The 14701-nt window shown below is 45.3% G+C and overlaps 1 pseudogene; it reads left to right on the top strand.

The window, feature by feature from the left end:
- Positions 1-3247: 3247 nt before the first annotated feature.
- Positions 3248-3427, top strand: LOC126537209 (U2 spliceosomal RNA; annotated as a pseudogene).
- Positions 3428-14701: the final 11274 nt, after the last annotated feature.

Raw genomic sequence — 14701 nt, 5'->3', positions numbered from 1 at the left:
AATGCGCGTCCTACAACGGCGCGTTTGCATGTAACGCGAGCTCGCGTGGGCATAGCCCAGACCACGACGGGCGCAAGGAGCGGCGTTTCCTCTCTCGGTATCCTCATGTTTATGTCCGCAATTATCTTCGCCGTTAGAAACGTTCTTGGAAATTGCTTTCCCCGTGCAAACGTCGTATCCTAAAGCTCCCCGTGGCGTAGCATGCGCAATTCTCACGGCGCTCGCCTAGCCCTCCGTCTTGTTGCTTTTTTCTTACACCGTATGTTTCTTTTGATGACGCAGAACAGACGCCATATGTGGTCGTGCTCTGAAACATTTCCGTCCGTACCAGATGCTCATTCTTACGAAAAAGCACCTGATACGACGATACATGCAACGCACCCTGCTTTCCGCACATCTATGGACCCTTTTCATTGTTACGATTGATGGAAAATTGTTCCAAAGAAATGTATAAGACGCAACTTGAAATGTCCCTGGTACAACAGATGTATAATCCGACTTACGCGACGAGTTAAACGGCTTCGCAAGCGCCGGAACTCCCCGCCAAGCTCCCCGCCAAACAATCATTTTTTTACTAAGTTCACTGAAATCAACATTAAAAACTAAAATACGTGATGCAAAAGACTTCTATTATTACAATACGCTGGTTACGCTCATAAAAGCTAACCCGGCGAAATTTTGGAACATTATTAACCCTGTATCCCCAGTTTCATATATATTTATTGACGACCAACCATGTTCTGATCCTTCTTCTATATCCCAAGCATTTCGTAACTACTTTACATCTGTCTCTGACGATGGTACTAACCCAAGCTCCAGAGCACACGAGATGGTGCAGCCCATTTCTGTTATGCAAATATACATAGCATGCGTTTTTAACGCACTGCTTAATATCGACCCAACTAAAAGCAATGGAACTGATGGTGTTCCAAATGAATTTTTAAAAAGGTACTCGGAATGGGTTTCATGTTACCTTACCATTATTTTCCAAAAATCGGTTGACTCATGCACTGTTCCTCATCTCTGGAATATTGCCACTGTCATCCCGGTATTTATATCTAACTACAGACCACTTTCTTTATTTAACACATGCTGTAACTTAGAGCGTATTATTCATAAACATATCAGCAGTTTTTAGCTGACAATAGCATCATCTCTCAGTGGCAACATAGGTTCCGTACTGGCCACTCAACGGTCACGCAGCTCATCGAATTCACTCATGACGTTGCGTTGGCACTAAACTTTCGTGGACAGGCAGATGCCATCTTTATAGATTATGCGAAATCATTTGACACAGCCTGTTACAAAAAACTCCTCGTTAAACTACGCTCGGTTCTTAAAAACGACAAACTACTTGACTGGCTGACTAGCTATTTGGATTCGAGGTCCCAGATTATTTCTTTTAACAACGCTCACTCGTCGTCAGCTACCGTTACTTCAGGTGTTCCCCAAGGCTCGGTCTTGGGGCCGCTACTATTCATTATATATATTAACGATGTGGCCGAAGTCATTAGTAACACCCGGGTCAAACTTCGTATGTATGCTGAAGACTGTGTGCTTTATACAAACGTTAGTAGCACTGAAGACCAACTCGAATTAAATAGTGTTTTTGCTTCATTTTGCCACTGGATCCGTACCTGGCAAATGTAGATTAATTTTAAGAAAACAGTGTCGATGACTTTTTCTAATCAAAAGAGCATTTGCATTTCTCTTACAGTTACGGAAACAAATACCTCCAGTGCGTCAAAGAATTTAAGTATCTTGGAGTCACTTTCGCGACTAACTTAAAATGGCACAAGCACGTTGACCTGATCTGTTCAAAAGCGCTTCAGAGGCTTGGTTACGTCAAACTCACGCTGAAAAGTTCCACTAAGGAGTAGAAACTCACGGCCTACAAAACGCTAGTTCGACCCATCCTTGAATACGCCTCTACAATTTGGTCCCCTCGCCAACAATGCCACCTATATAAACTTGAAGCTGTACAAAAAAAAAGCGATACGATTTATATACGGTAGGTACAATCGCCTATTCTCACCCTCCTCGCATGCTCAGTTATTATCCCTACAGTCGCTGGCTCAGACACGCGCATGCGATCGTCTTATCATGCTTAACAAAATTGTAAGTTCTTCTGTTCATGTCTCTGTGCCCACATTTTTCGTCACCAGCTCTGTGCGCAGCACGAGATGAACTGATTCGATGAACATTGTCCCGCTTAGGTCGCAACTGAACTGCTTTAAGTTTTCTTTCCTTCCGACAACAATCGAATTGTGGAACGAGCTTGATGGATCCGTTAGGCGACTACCCACGGAACAATTTTCCGCAGAAGTGATAAAATATATATTCTGTTAGTATTTGTTAGCACTCTTATCTTTGATCTGCATTCTGTGGACCTATTTTGCCTCTTTCATGTGATCATGCAACCTGTTATATTCTGCAAGTGTGTTCTCGTATGTTTAAAGTTTTGTATTGACCCACCCCCTGCTATGTCTCGCATGGAGACAGCAGTATTTGTAAATAAAATAGAATAAAAAATAAATAAATTACAAACAGAGTTCAATACCTTGAAGTTTATAGAACTCTTCAGCTGGCAAAAGTTCTGCAGTAGAGTTGGAGTGTTCGACAAGTAAATTTCATTGTGAAGTGCTACAAAAAAAAAATTCAGTGCCATTCCAATCTGTGAACGTGGATGACCAGCGAAACTATGTATGCGGGCCCCTAATGTCGAACTGTCCATTGCCGTGCATCAAACGCCGTATGCACATAAAGGAAGGCGAGGTGCGAGTAGTCGCTCCTCCACAATGGTGAGCCTCGGAAGAGGGTATACACACCCATGTATTGCTGCAAAACGCCGCACGACACCTCTTACCAAATCCCGGCACGTAGAGCAGACACGCACCTCACCGCACTCCGAGGGCACACACTGCTTCACTGTAGCCAGGGCGATCGTGCGTTGGTCGACGTCCCACACTGCAGTAACGGTTATGAAGTCACTCGAAAACCACCAGTGCTCACGCACAACACAGGCCACACTAAAGTGGTTCCCCACAAACTCTCTCTGAGACGTGACTGTTGCTCTAGTGAAAGATTCCAAGTTTGCCGGGCCGGGGCCGCATGGACAGTTCGCATTTATTTCCGCCTCGTGGTCCTGGCGGGCAGCACGCTTGCGGGACCGCCACCACGCCAGAGCGGAAGGAAAGGAAATACGCAAGCGCCTGGAATGCCGACAGAGGGTGGTGCGAACGTAGACACGGCCGACGCGGGCCCAAGCGTAGTATCTGTTCTTATCAGCTTAATACCTGATACGGGTTGCATTTGGACCAAAGATATTAAACTTGTTTTTGGAAGTTGGCGGAGTGCTTAAAGACTGCTTCACCTCCGCCGCGGGTCGGGCCGGTATTGCTGTATCTTCTGGATCGGCCCATGTATGGGGAGAAATTCTCGAGGTACACGGCTCTATTGACGCACGCATTTTTTTCCAGAACCTAGCCATATACTGCTTCGCTGTAAAACGCATGGCGTCTTTTCCTTTTTATCTGAAGACGTCAAGAATATGTGCCCACAGTAAACTGTGCAACAAAATACTTCATTTTCCTTGGCAAACTTGACTGTCAAAAAATGCAGGGCAGGAAGTTGGCCGGGGTCCTGGACACACTGCTGGCCACAGAGTGGAGAAAAGGGTCTATTAGGTACATATTATCTGATTTTGGACACGTCTGCAGTTGTGCCCGCCCTCATCAGCATAGACGCCGGCCATCCGGGTACTCGTCAGTTCAAATTGGGGCTATAAGCAACATCAACCTGCTTGACCTACCTCTGGGAAGTAATTCAACAGAAAGCTGATTCTAGGGAAAGGTGATATAGACAACACCTCCGGACAAGTTGTCTATACGGCGAGTGAGCAGCGCCGTAGTGACATTGTTAAATGCCCCTCATTCTCTGGAGGCCTTCAAACCATAAATGCTCGGGGCACGCATGCGTCGTCAATACTAGAACAGCCCGACGGCGGCGGTGTGTGTACTTGCCTCGGGCGTCCGTGAAATTGCTGCCGCAACAGAACAGAACTGTAAGTATACAACAGCTTACGTAGAGCAAGTTAGGCCGCGTCACTTACTTTTTAAATCACGGCTGTTGCAAAACTCAGTATCTAATTCTACAAGAACCGCGAGAATGGCTGGAATTGTTATTTTTCTTTTCTATCTTTTCTTTTCTTTTTTGAATGTTGATTCGAAACCGGCGGTGCGATGCTCCCTTCGCGACCTTCAAAAGCTTTGAAGGACTGGCCTTTATTTGTGTAGATTACGACTGCCAAACGTCACTAAATACAGAAGCGAACAGCCGCCTACGAAATTCAGCCACAAATGGGATCAACCGCGTTATGAGCAAGCGAGAACGAACAACGCCACATAAGTGTAAAAGAAAAATTGTCTTCATCCAGTGTGTTCGCACTTCGCACCCTTTAACAATTAGGGGTGTTTGAACAGTGAAACTTGGGACTCAAATGGAATACGAATATTCGAGAAAAACAACCTTCGGGTGTCGAACCTTATACCGAATATTTTCTCATTTTTAATGAAAGGTAATTATAAATTTGGCGTGGAGTCCACCTGGTAAAAAAGTACTTCTTTACGTTATTTTATGCGTCCCTGTAATACCATCAACTTCTGGTCGAAGTATACGAGCTTGAAAACGATATAAAAAATTTCATTCAGTTATCGGGTGCCCCATGACAACAGCAACTGAAAAAAAAAAATTTGCAGAAACCAACAATGACGACTGTCAATGTAAGCGACGCCGTGGTCGGTAATCGGACCCGCCACCTCGGGTTCAGCAGCACAGCGTCTTAGTCACTGTGCCACCGCTTCGGGTAAAAAATAAAAATTATCCAAATACTAAATATTCGCACACCCATTACAATCAATAATACGGCGCTCTTTGCACATGAGCCCTTCTGGGTTACAAAATACACGACCTGGTACAATATACTGAAACATTGCGATTCCGTACCTCGCCCAGCAGTAAAGCCAGGGTTGAAAACCAAGGCAGAGATGGAGAGAGAGAGATCAAAGGTGTGCAGCTTCCTTCGCTGGAAGAATCAGCCACTAAAATTTTTTCTTTGTTGGTTTTTTTTTTCTACATAAGTACGATATGTTTCTGTCTCCTCGCCCGTCATTTTATGCTTCAATACGAAGAGTCATGCTATTCAGCACCCCACATAACTTTTGCTCCGTCTCAGCATCCATACAACCTCGGTGTGTCTGCAGCGTGATCCACTGCTCCTTCAGCGTCGAACGACAGAAAGCTGAGCTAGTTGGTAAGGATTCAGTCGGCGTTCGTGTTGTCTACTTCTCTACTCTTGTGTCCTGTCTGCACGCCTCACTTCTTTTTTGCATAATCCTTCAGCGTCGTTCATGAGTTATCACAACAACTCGGGCTTCTAGCGTTTTACCGTAGGCGGAAAACACAAACTCGAGAAAGGCCACGACATTGTATTTCAGTGGTTGCCAAGTCATTGCGGAATTGTCGGCAATGACAGCGCAGATGAAGCTGCGCGCTCTCCTCACAAAAAGCTTATGCGGGTTCCTATTGATATTCATTCTCAAGTTGAACCTGACGTAACAGTAAGGCTATTTGCAGATGACTGCGTCATCTACACCACAGTACGGACGATTAACGACCAGATTCGACTGAATTCCTCCTTAACTAACATTGCCAGATGGTGTCAAGAATGGGGAATGGAAATTAACGTTGCAAAAACTTCATCCATGTATATAACTCGGAAAAAGGTACCCTTAAAATTTGCATATCATCTAATGGGATTACATGTAACAGAAGCCGACACAGTTAAATACTTGGGTGTTACCATCACAAACACATTAAAATGGGACGTTCACATTAAACAGACGTGCACAAAAGCATATAGACAGCTGGGATACCTTCGCAGGAAACTTGCACTGGCACCTTCCAAAGTTAGGCTAGCAAGTTATAAGGCACTTGTAAGGCCAATCCTTGAATACAGCAGTATTATCTGGAATCCGCACCAAATCTACCTTCTTAATCAACTGGAGGGAATTCAAAATAAAGCTCTCCGGTTTGTGTATTCGCAGTATTCACGTGACGTCAGCATAACCGCACTACGCAACCGGGCAAACATTCAAACATTGGCAATTCGCCGACGCGTTGCTGCCAAAGTTTATCTACCTTCTTTATCATGACAGCATTAATATAAGCAAACACGAGTACCTAAAACCACCATACCAGCGCTCAGCCAGAACAAACCATGACAAGAGTATCAGGCCATATACCTCCCGCTGTAATACATTCAAGTATTCCTTCTTTCCGTCAGTCATAGAATTATGGAATAAACTGCCACACGACATTGTGTTCTCGGAATCTGTTATCACATTTTCTGTCATGATTGAAAATTTTTTTGATGAGCAGGTTGCGCCGTTGTAGAAAAAAAAGGGGCTGCGCACGGAGTGTATGTTTCATGTGGATGCTGACTGCAGTTCTTGTAGTGTATGCTTTTACTGTGTATGCCGCTTGCAGTTATTCCGAAATAAGTGTATAACGCGCACCCTTTCCTGTACTGTTTAGTACAGGGACAGTCTGTACTGTTTCAGGACTTTCGTTTCTTTCATTTCTTATTTTCGGATCTTCTTTTTTGTTCTCTATTGCTGGCAATCTGTACTTTTCATTGTTGTTTTTCTTTGTTGTTCCCACTCCTGTAAGAGCCTGTAAAGGCTTGCAGTATTAATAAAATAAAAAAATGAATAAGTATACCACTTTCAAGAACTGATGCTGTACGGCAACTTCAATAACTTGCTCGCCACATCACACTTCTACGGTGGAACTTACGCGTTTCACCAACTCACGCTTGCACTCTCTCGACTCTAGCTTGCGACCTCGCCTACCACCTGGATTCTCCCGTCGTGACACAACTTTACTGTGTCGAATGTGGTTGGGCCTCACATTTACAAATTCCTACGCATTCCTGATAAGAATGTCCAACAGTGCGGCATGCAATTTGTGCGGGTGCGATGAGACTATATAAAGCGCCTTCTGTGGCCACTGCCCATTCTTTGACACTCAACGACGTACTTTACAAACCGAACTCAACCTACTAGACAATAGAGCGCTCTCAGAAGGAAAGATCCTTAGACCATACCCTATGCGTTCTTGCGTGCAAAAGGCCCCAAAGCCCTTCTGCGTTTCTTGAAGGACACTGGATTGTATGAACGCTTGTGACAGTGGAGATACCTCTACGACTGGCTATGAAAGACTGTCTATTATTTTTATTTTCTCTCCTTATCTGTACTTCCCTTTTCCCCTCCCTAAGTGTAGGGTAGCCAACCGGGCAAGTCCTTGGTTAACCTTCCTACTTTTCCCACTTCGTTTCTCTCTATCACGCAAACTTGCGGCAAATGTATTTATTTTCTCTTGCGCAACGTAGAACAGCACAGATGCTCTAAGAGCACCTCAATCCCGGCCACTCTGTTTCGCTCCGCAAGTTCTGTTCTTACCATATTTGCGCCCCATTATCGTATTGCGTCCCGCCCGTGTCATTCATAGAAGCTCATGTTTCTCTGACACGCTGCAGACGCCGCGCACTGCAAAAGCAAATCACGTTTTCTCCCGCCGACCGCTTGTTTGAATGGCGTTGTAAACAGGTGTTCCACAACGAATTCTTCCTTTTTAAAGGCGAAGTCTTCCTTGCCGATCGAGTTGCCTGCGCTGTTAGGTATCGAGCATATGTATATCGGGCAACTATGTTTCTGTCCTCTTTCGTTGGCTAATCCGGGAGATACTGCCATCTAAAAATTCACCAATATCAAAGATAGATGTGGTACCAGTCGCAAAGGTGGTACCACCATGCAGTACAACAGCATGGTGGTGGCACCACCGTGCGGCAGTATCGCTGGTAACGGGAGCGTTCTCGCATTCTTCTCTCGTGACAGCAAGCGTTTTGAGATGCTGTCGTTGAGACGCTACGAGCCTCTCAGTTAAACTACGTGGTCCATACAGCCCATTCTCATCCCCAACTCATTCAGGACTTCCTTTTGTCAACCTCAACTAGAGGTTGAACATCCTTTAAATCCTGTTGTCTTTCTCTCTCTCACACACACACACACACACATACACACACACACACACGCACGCACATATATATAAGTCTTCCTGAATGAGTTGGGGATGAGAATGTATGAACCGTGCACGTAACCACGTAATGAACCAAGTAAAAAATATGCTACATCTGTATCACAACTGGTGGGCAGAGCACGCGTAATGGCAAAGCGCGTCGCATAGTCTGTAGCAACGGCTATCCATTTGTTCCCTTTTATGGATGCGGAGAAAGGGTCAAGATGGTCCATGTAGACACGGGAGAAAGGCTCGGTGGGAACATCGATTGGATTAAGGTGGCCAGCTGGTTGCGAACATGGCATCTTTCGACGCTGGCAGGGTCCGAAATGTAACGTCGCACAGATCGGTAAAGGCCTGGCCATAAGGAACGACATCGAACTCTGTCGTATTTGCGGGAGTTGTCAAGGTGTCCGGCACTGGGTGCGTCGTGGAGCTCAGCAAGAACAGTAGAATCGAGGTGATGAGGGACAACCAGCAGTACATCTGGTCCATCAGAGCTGATGTTGCGTCGATATAGAATGCCATCATGGAGCACAAGCATTCTGGTTTTGCAATTTGATTGTCCTGAAGTCAAGCGATCAGTGATCGCCCGGAAAGAGTCGTGCTTTCGCTGCTCAGTAACAATCTCGCGAAAGTGAGAAATGGCCAGAAGGAAAATGTCGGCATTTTGTTCGTCGTTGTCAGGAGGATCGACGGTATGACGAGACAAGCAGTCAGCGTCCAGATGTAAGTGACCAGACTTGTAAACCACAACGAAAGAATACTCCTGAAGTCTGAGTGGCCAGCGACCAAGGCGGCCAGTTGGGTCTTTCAGTGACGATAGCCAGCCCAGGGCATGGTGGTCCACGATGATAGAAAATGGGTGGCCAAACAAGTAAGGGAGAAATTTAGTCACTGCCCACACCAGAGCGAGGCACTCATCTTCGGTGGTTTAAAAATTGCGCTCTGAAGGGGACAAGAGGCGATTGACGTAGGCAATGAAGCGCTCGACTCCATCATGCTGTTGGGCGAGGACAACCATGGTCACTTATGTCTTTGCGGACTTGAGTTGGTGCAGGTGGATCAAGGTTACCTAATATAGGAGGCGTTGTCAACAAGCGGACGAGGGCGTAGAAGGCGTCGGCTTGTTCGCGGCAATTAAAGAACGCAGTCTCCCTGCTGAGTGGAGGAGGAGGAACCTTATTATTGCAGAAACCGTTGCGCGGTTTATTCCTGGGTGGTTCCTTCTGACAGGGCTCCACTGGCGATCGCGGCTCGCCGGGCCTGGTCGAGGGTCGCCAGCTGGCTTCCCAGGTCCAGTTCAGAGAGTCTCGCCCCCCAAGACCACGTAGTGAGTGTGTGTGTTGTGACTCGTGGCGAAATTGCGTCGCCCGGACGGTCGGTACATTCGTGTGTTATGTGCGCGAGTGTCGCTGTGTGGTTGCTACACCAGGGCCATGTCCGTATAACTGTCTGGGGAGATTGCGTGTAGACGAGACAAGTGTGGGTATGTGTTAGTTTGCAGGCGGCGCTAGGCGTATACAACACCTGCTGAAAAGGTCAGTCAGTGGCCGGGCGATATCCGAATTTTTTTTTAACTAACCAACGAAAATAGAAGCATAAGCCCGAAGCTGCGCACGTCTCCCTCTTACGCTTACCGGTCCTGTACAAATGTATCGCAACAATATATATATATATATATATATATATATATATATATATATATATATATATATATAAGTGTGACGACTGTTTCTTGAAGACGTGCTTATAGTAACAAGATGTTCATAAGTTAAAAACAAAGTGCCACAGTGTTATTGCACTAGAAGTTATACTGAGGCTCGACGTCACTGTCGGCGCCGCCATCAGCGCCATCATTGAGTCCTGCTATCAACGGCGCGTGCGCGGTCCGCGCACGGAGGCTTAGAAGGCGTCTAGTGACGCGGCAGTGCGCTCCGTTCAGTCGGCTCTGCCGGAGCCAGAGCAGCACTGCGGGCTTTCCAACAATGCCTTGGTTTGGGCGAGTTGGTTCATCTTGACAGTTTTCATAAAAACGCGCTAAAGACGAAGACGAAAGGAACACGTACGAGTGGACGGGCGGGCGCTGTCGTGTGTCCCGTTTCGTCTTCGTCTTGAGCGTGTTTCTATGAAAACTATGAGGCTTTCCGCTGCAGGCACGAGCGTTGTATACACGCGCACACGTTAGCGTCCCAGACGAGAAGCTGCGTCCGCACACCCCACCGCGGTGAACGTCAAGCTAAATTCACGTGATTCTTTCCTCGAACGAAGACCAACGTCGACGCTTCTTTTTTTTTTTCCTTCGGTCTCTTCTCCTGTTGCGTCGAGGTGCGACGGCCTGCAATGCCCCCTGGTGGTGCTCCTCATCCCGCCAGCATTCTGACACGGCTTCAACGCATCGCTAAACAACGTTATCGCTTTCAATGCTTCGCCTTCGGCCGAAACTGACAATTTTTCCTTGCAACAGAAGATATTCGAAGAAGGCGCTTTCCTCGAGGACTGATATCGCCTGCTGACCCGGACGGCCTGCCGGCGTGGGTTCTCGGACCTCATTTTAATTCACTCCTCTCCTATATCATGGGCTCCGGCCCGGAATTCCTGATATAGGAGATAAGAGACCGACCTATCTCCGGAGGCGAGTAGTTGACGCTAAAATAAAGACGCTTTAAAATATATATAAATTGGTTTAATAAATTTAATAAATAAATAAATAAATGAATAAATAAAGCTTCAACAAATTATATAAAGTGCTTTAAAATAAAGCACTTTAGTACCTCTTTGGTGTGTTGGTTTGTTTGAAGTTTACCATCCCATTTATGTTTATAGACAAAAAAGGTATTGCCTTTTTTTTTTTGTACTGATCGGCTTGCCCCGCGTGAGGTGGGTAAGCACCATTGTTTTATGTTAGCACTCAAAACGCTGATGTAGCATCCCCTCCTTAAGTGCAATAGTTGTTTGAACACGTCCCAGCCTGGCAGACTTTAGCTAATATCGCCGAGTACTTGTCGCGAGAAGTAGTTTTTACACTTCTTTTTCAAAAAATTAAGCTTTCTACAATACTCTACACCTGCAGCATCATTGCCCTTGCAGCATCTAACGCCATTCCACATTTAGTTTCTTCGCGACAAGTTGGAGCAACTAAATTCAACAATCATCGCTAGTCGCACACTATTGTTAGCCACCAAACAACAACGCAGGATGCTATTAGCCTTATGCAACGGGAGCTGAAATATACACGCAAGCGATATGATGGACAGCGAGAAGGCCGTAACACAACGCGACCTACTTCCCGACAAGCCTAAGGCGCATACAGAGGGTGTCACGTTTGTGTACACATTCCCCGGTCTTTTTCCCCCTTAGTAAAACAGCAGCCTTTCTCGCAGCTTTATTCTTTTTTAACGCGATATCGTTAAGGGCTCCGTGTCGCAGAAAATCCAATGTGAGCATCGGCGTTTGCCATCGGCAGCTTTTAACGTCAAAAAAAAAAAAAAAAAATATCGCCCCAAACCAACAACCAAGCAGGCCCTCCGCGTGGCACAGAGGCGTTACTGAACTAATCGAATTTCTCAAAGTAAAATGCGTCAGAAAATGCGTAACGTTCGACTTGCACACAACCTAGAGAGACGATAGCGTCGGTCTGTAATTTGAATATACGAGGAAATAATTTGAATGTACGAGAAAACATAATTTTGCCACGCGGAAACTCAAACACAAGCCCCTTTTTCCGTGCTTACGGGGTTATGAGCCATTGATGAGTCGCTGCTCGTAGACTCTGCCTAACGGGTATATATGAGCCATTCGCCCTGCACTGCCGCCGGGATTGACCCACCATTGTTTTCCATCGGGCATCATGTCGCAGAATTTCCGGTGTCGATGTGAACGGGTCTCAATAACCCTATCGCGTTCCACTCCTAAAGCTTAAGCGTCCTCCAAGTTTATTCCCGCTTATTCGTACCATTTTTCGTTTGTTACGTTTCAGAGCACGCATGTGCTCTCGAACAAATTGTGCGCACTCCTAAACTTAGCTTCTGACAATTAATCTTACTGCGGAAGAGCTCACTTTGTAAGCGGAATAAAAGTCAGTCAGCAAAGGCGGGTACGAATGCTGGCGGTTGGGGTGGCCTTCCCTGCACGATGCTTGCAGCAAATAAGGTGATGTGAACAGAACGGTAAATTTCTTCAATGACAGCAACGGAAGAAGGGTGACAGGAGAGCGGGGGAACGTTGCAAATGCCCACGTGTGGGTGAATCGGTAACGTGGCCAAGCTTAAGCCGCGATGCACCACTGGGAACTAGGAATTCACACAACAAAAGGAAAGAAAGCTGTAAAAGAAAAAGCGAACCTTGCATTTCGCTCAATATATCCCCGGACGTTAAAGGTGGCACATTTCTCACGAAAATCAGTCATCACGCATGACAATGACCCGACGAAGAGATCAAATCGCAAAGACATTATGGCAATGACGAATACGTATTTATCCTTTTTCCGTATAAGTATCTAACCTCATCCCGTCCATGTATGAATCGTCAGTTGAAATCCAGCTAAAGGGAAAATCGTTAAATTAAATTATCTTAACCCTTCTAGAACATTTACAAAATCTTTAAGGGCGCACAATAGCAGCACCACACCAGAATGTGTTGTCCTTTCTATAACATCCTCACAGTTTTAGTTGCTGTTGGTGAGGCACATTTCTGCATTGTTTATTTTTTTCTGGCGGTCAACTTTACATTTACATTAGTAAAGGCAAGGCGCAGAAGAACAGGACTCAAGAAGAACACACACGACAGGACCGGCGCCTGTCGTGTGTGTTTTTCTTGAGTCCTTCTTGAGTCCTTTTCTTGCCTTGCCTTTACTAATTCAAGCATGAACCAACTAGCCCAAGCAAGAGTTTTACTTACATTTAAAAATGTTCGTTACACTTCACTGATTCCTTGATGCTCTGAACTAATTTGCTGCGACATAAATTACTTTACATAAATCCCTCGACGTCCCTAGTCTTGCGCTAAGCTTTTGCTTAAGTGTATGCGAAAGATCCCTCAGCTGTATACGCCGATCATGACGGCACGATAAGAACGATGGCGGTAGCGGTGTGACGAGGACACAATGACAAAGACCGCTTTCTGACAACAACGACGGCAATACGGGGACATTTCGCTGGCTGACATCCAATACAGGCAAGAGGCAAGAGTAAATACGGCATTGGAAAAGCATTTTCGAAACACAAGGCAATAGTTTTCTTTTCTTCAAGCTTCTTTCGAGTGAGCGGGAAATTAACTTGCGTCCTAATTTCAAATGTTGGCATCGTATATTTTGCGTGCGTGCGTGCGTGCGCGTATCTGAAATAGTATTTTTTCATTCATATCAGGTGCCATGCTTGGCTTATTCCAGGTAATTCATTATTCATCGAAGACTTCTGAAGTCATTCTTTTGGTGATTTGATGCACTTGTGGTCGAATTATCTTATTGTTCTGCTTAAAAATTTCATGACCAAATTATGCTTTCCTTTAGTATCAGTACAAAGACATTGAGACGCCATTTTTCAATACCCACGTTCTCAAATTTGTCGTGGTGTTTCGATAAATGGGAACAGCAACGTATGTTTTTGTCATTCGACAGCAATAAATATTCATTGGGTGTCATCAGCAGTATAATGGGAGCCATCTCACATGATCCATGTAGCCGGATATTGTACTGATATGTTGGCTTATGTATTTGGTCGCTAATGTATTTGTTTTCGTTTTTTTTCTACTTCGCAATAGGTTAACCAAATCTACGCTACGTCTGGTCCGCATAGACCACAAAGAAAGGTTAAAATAAATGTTTTTGCCTCCATTTTCGTGTGGCTTTCTTTCGTCGAGGAAAAGCTAAACGTTATGATCGGTGAACTCATTGATGACTAAACACTGTTGTAATAACGATAATAAATTCAGCCTGCCCGCCCGACGCCAGGCGCAAAAATGAGCATCTAATGATTGACTCCTTCCACAGAGTCAGCTAAACGTGGTATCGTTGCTGTACTACGCTTGAATTCTGGTATGGAGCGTTTGTTTTTTTCTCTCCCATCTCTTTTAAACTATTATCAGTCACTGAATTTTGATTTATTCAGTTGTTCCACTGTTACACTTAGAGACCTGTTTGCTCATTGACTAACGTGATTTCATCTATTCTGGTGTTTGTTTTATCTAGCTCAAGACTTTTTCTTTTCTTCTGCATTTATCAAGTGCCTTGATATGCTTATCGCTTGTTCATTCTTTTGTGTTGACTGTGTTTGATTGATCTGGCTCAGGACTTTTTCTTTTATTTTGCTTTGATCAAGTGTCTTGATTTGTTTATTGCTTGTTTATGCTCTGGTGCTGTCTAGACGCTGCCTTAAATATGGGTCTGCGGACTCGTCAAGCCGCCAAGTGGCAGCTTTTTTTCCGTGGCCCCTCCATCTGTAGCACCTGATGGAAAATAAAGATTTGATTTGATTTGTGTATTGAAAACCGCTGAAGGTGATCGCGGGTCTTGTTGCTTACCACACGAATGGCGCGAAATAACCAGCCCTCCAGGGCGTTCAAGAAA

The sequence above is a fragment of the Dermacentor andersoni genome, chromosome 4 (assembly GCF_023375885.2).
Source record: "Dermacentor andersoni chromosome 4, qqDerAnde1_hic_scaffold, whole genome shotgun sequence".
NCBI classification, from domain to species: domain Eukaryota; kingdom Metazoa; phylum Arthropoda; class Arachnida; order Ixodida; family Ixodidae; genus Dermacentor; species Dermacentor andersoni.
This window is presented reverse-complemented; position numbering and strand designations above follow the sequence as displayed.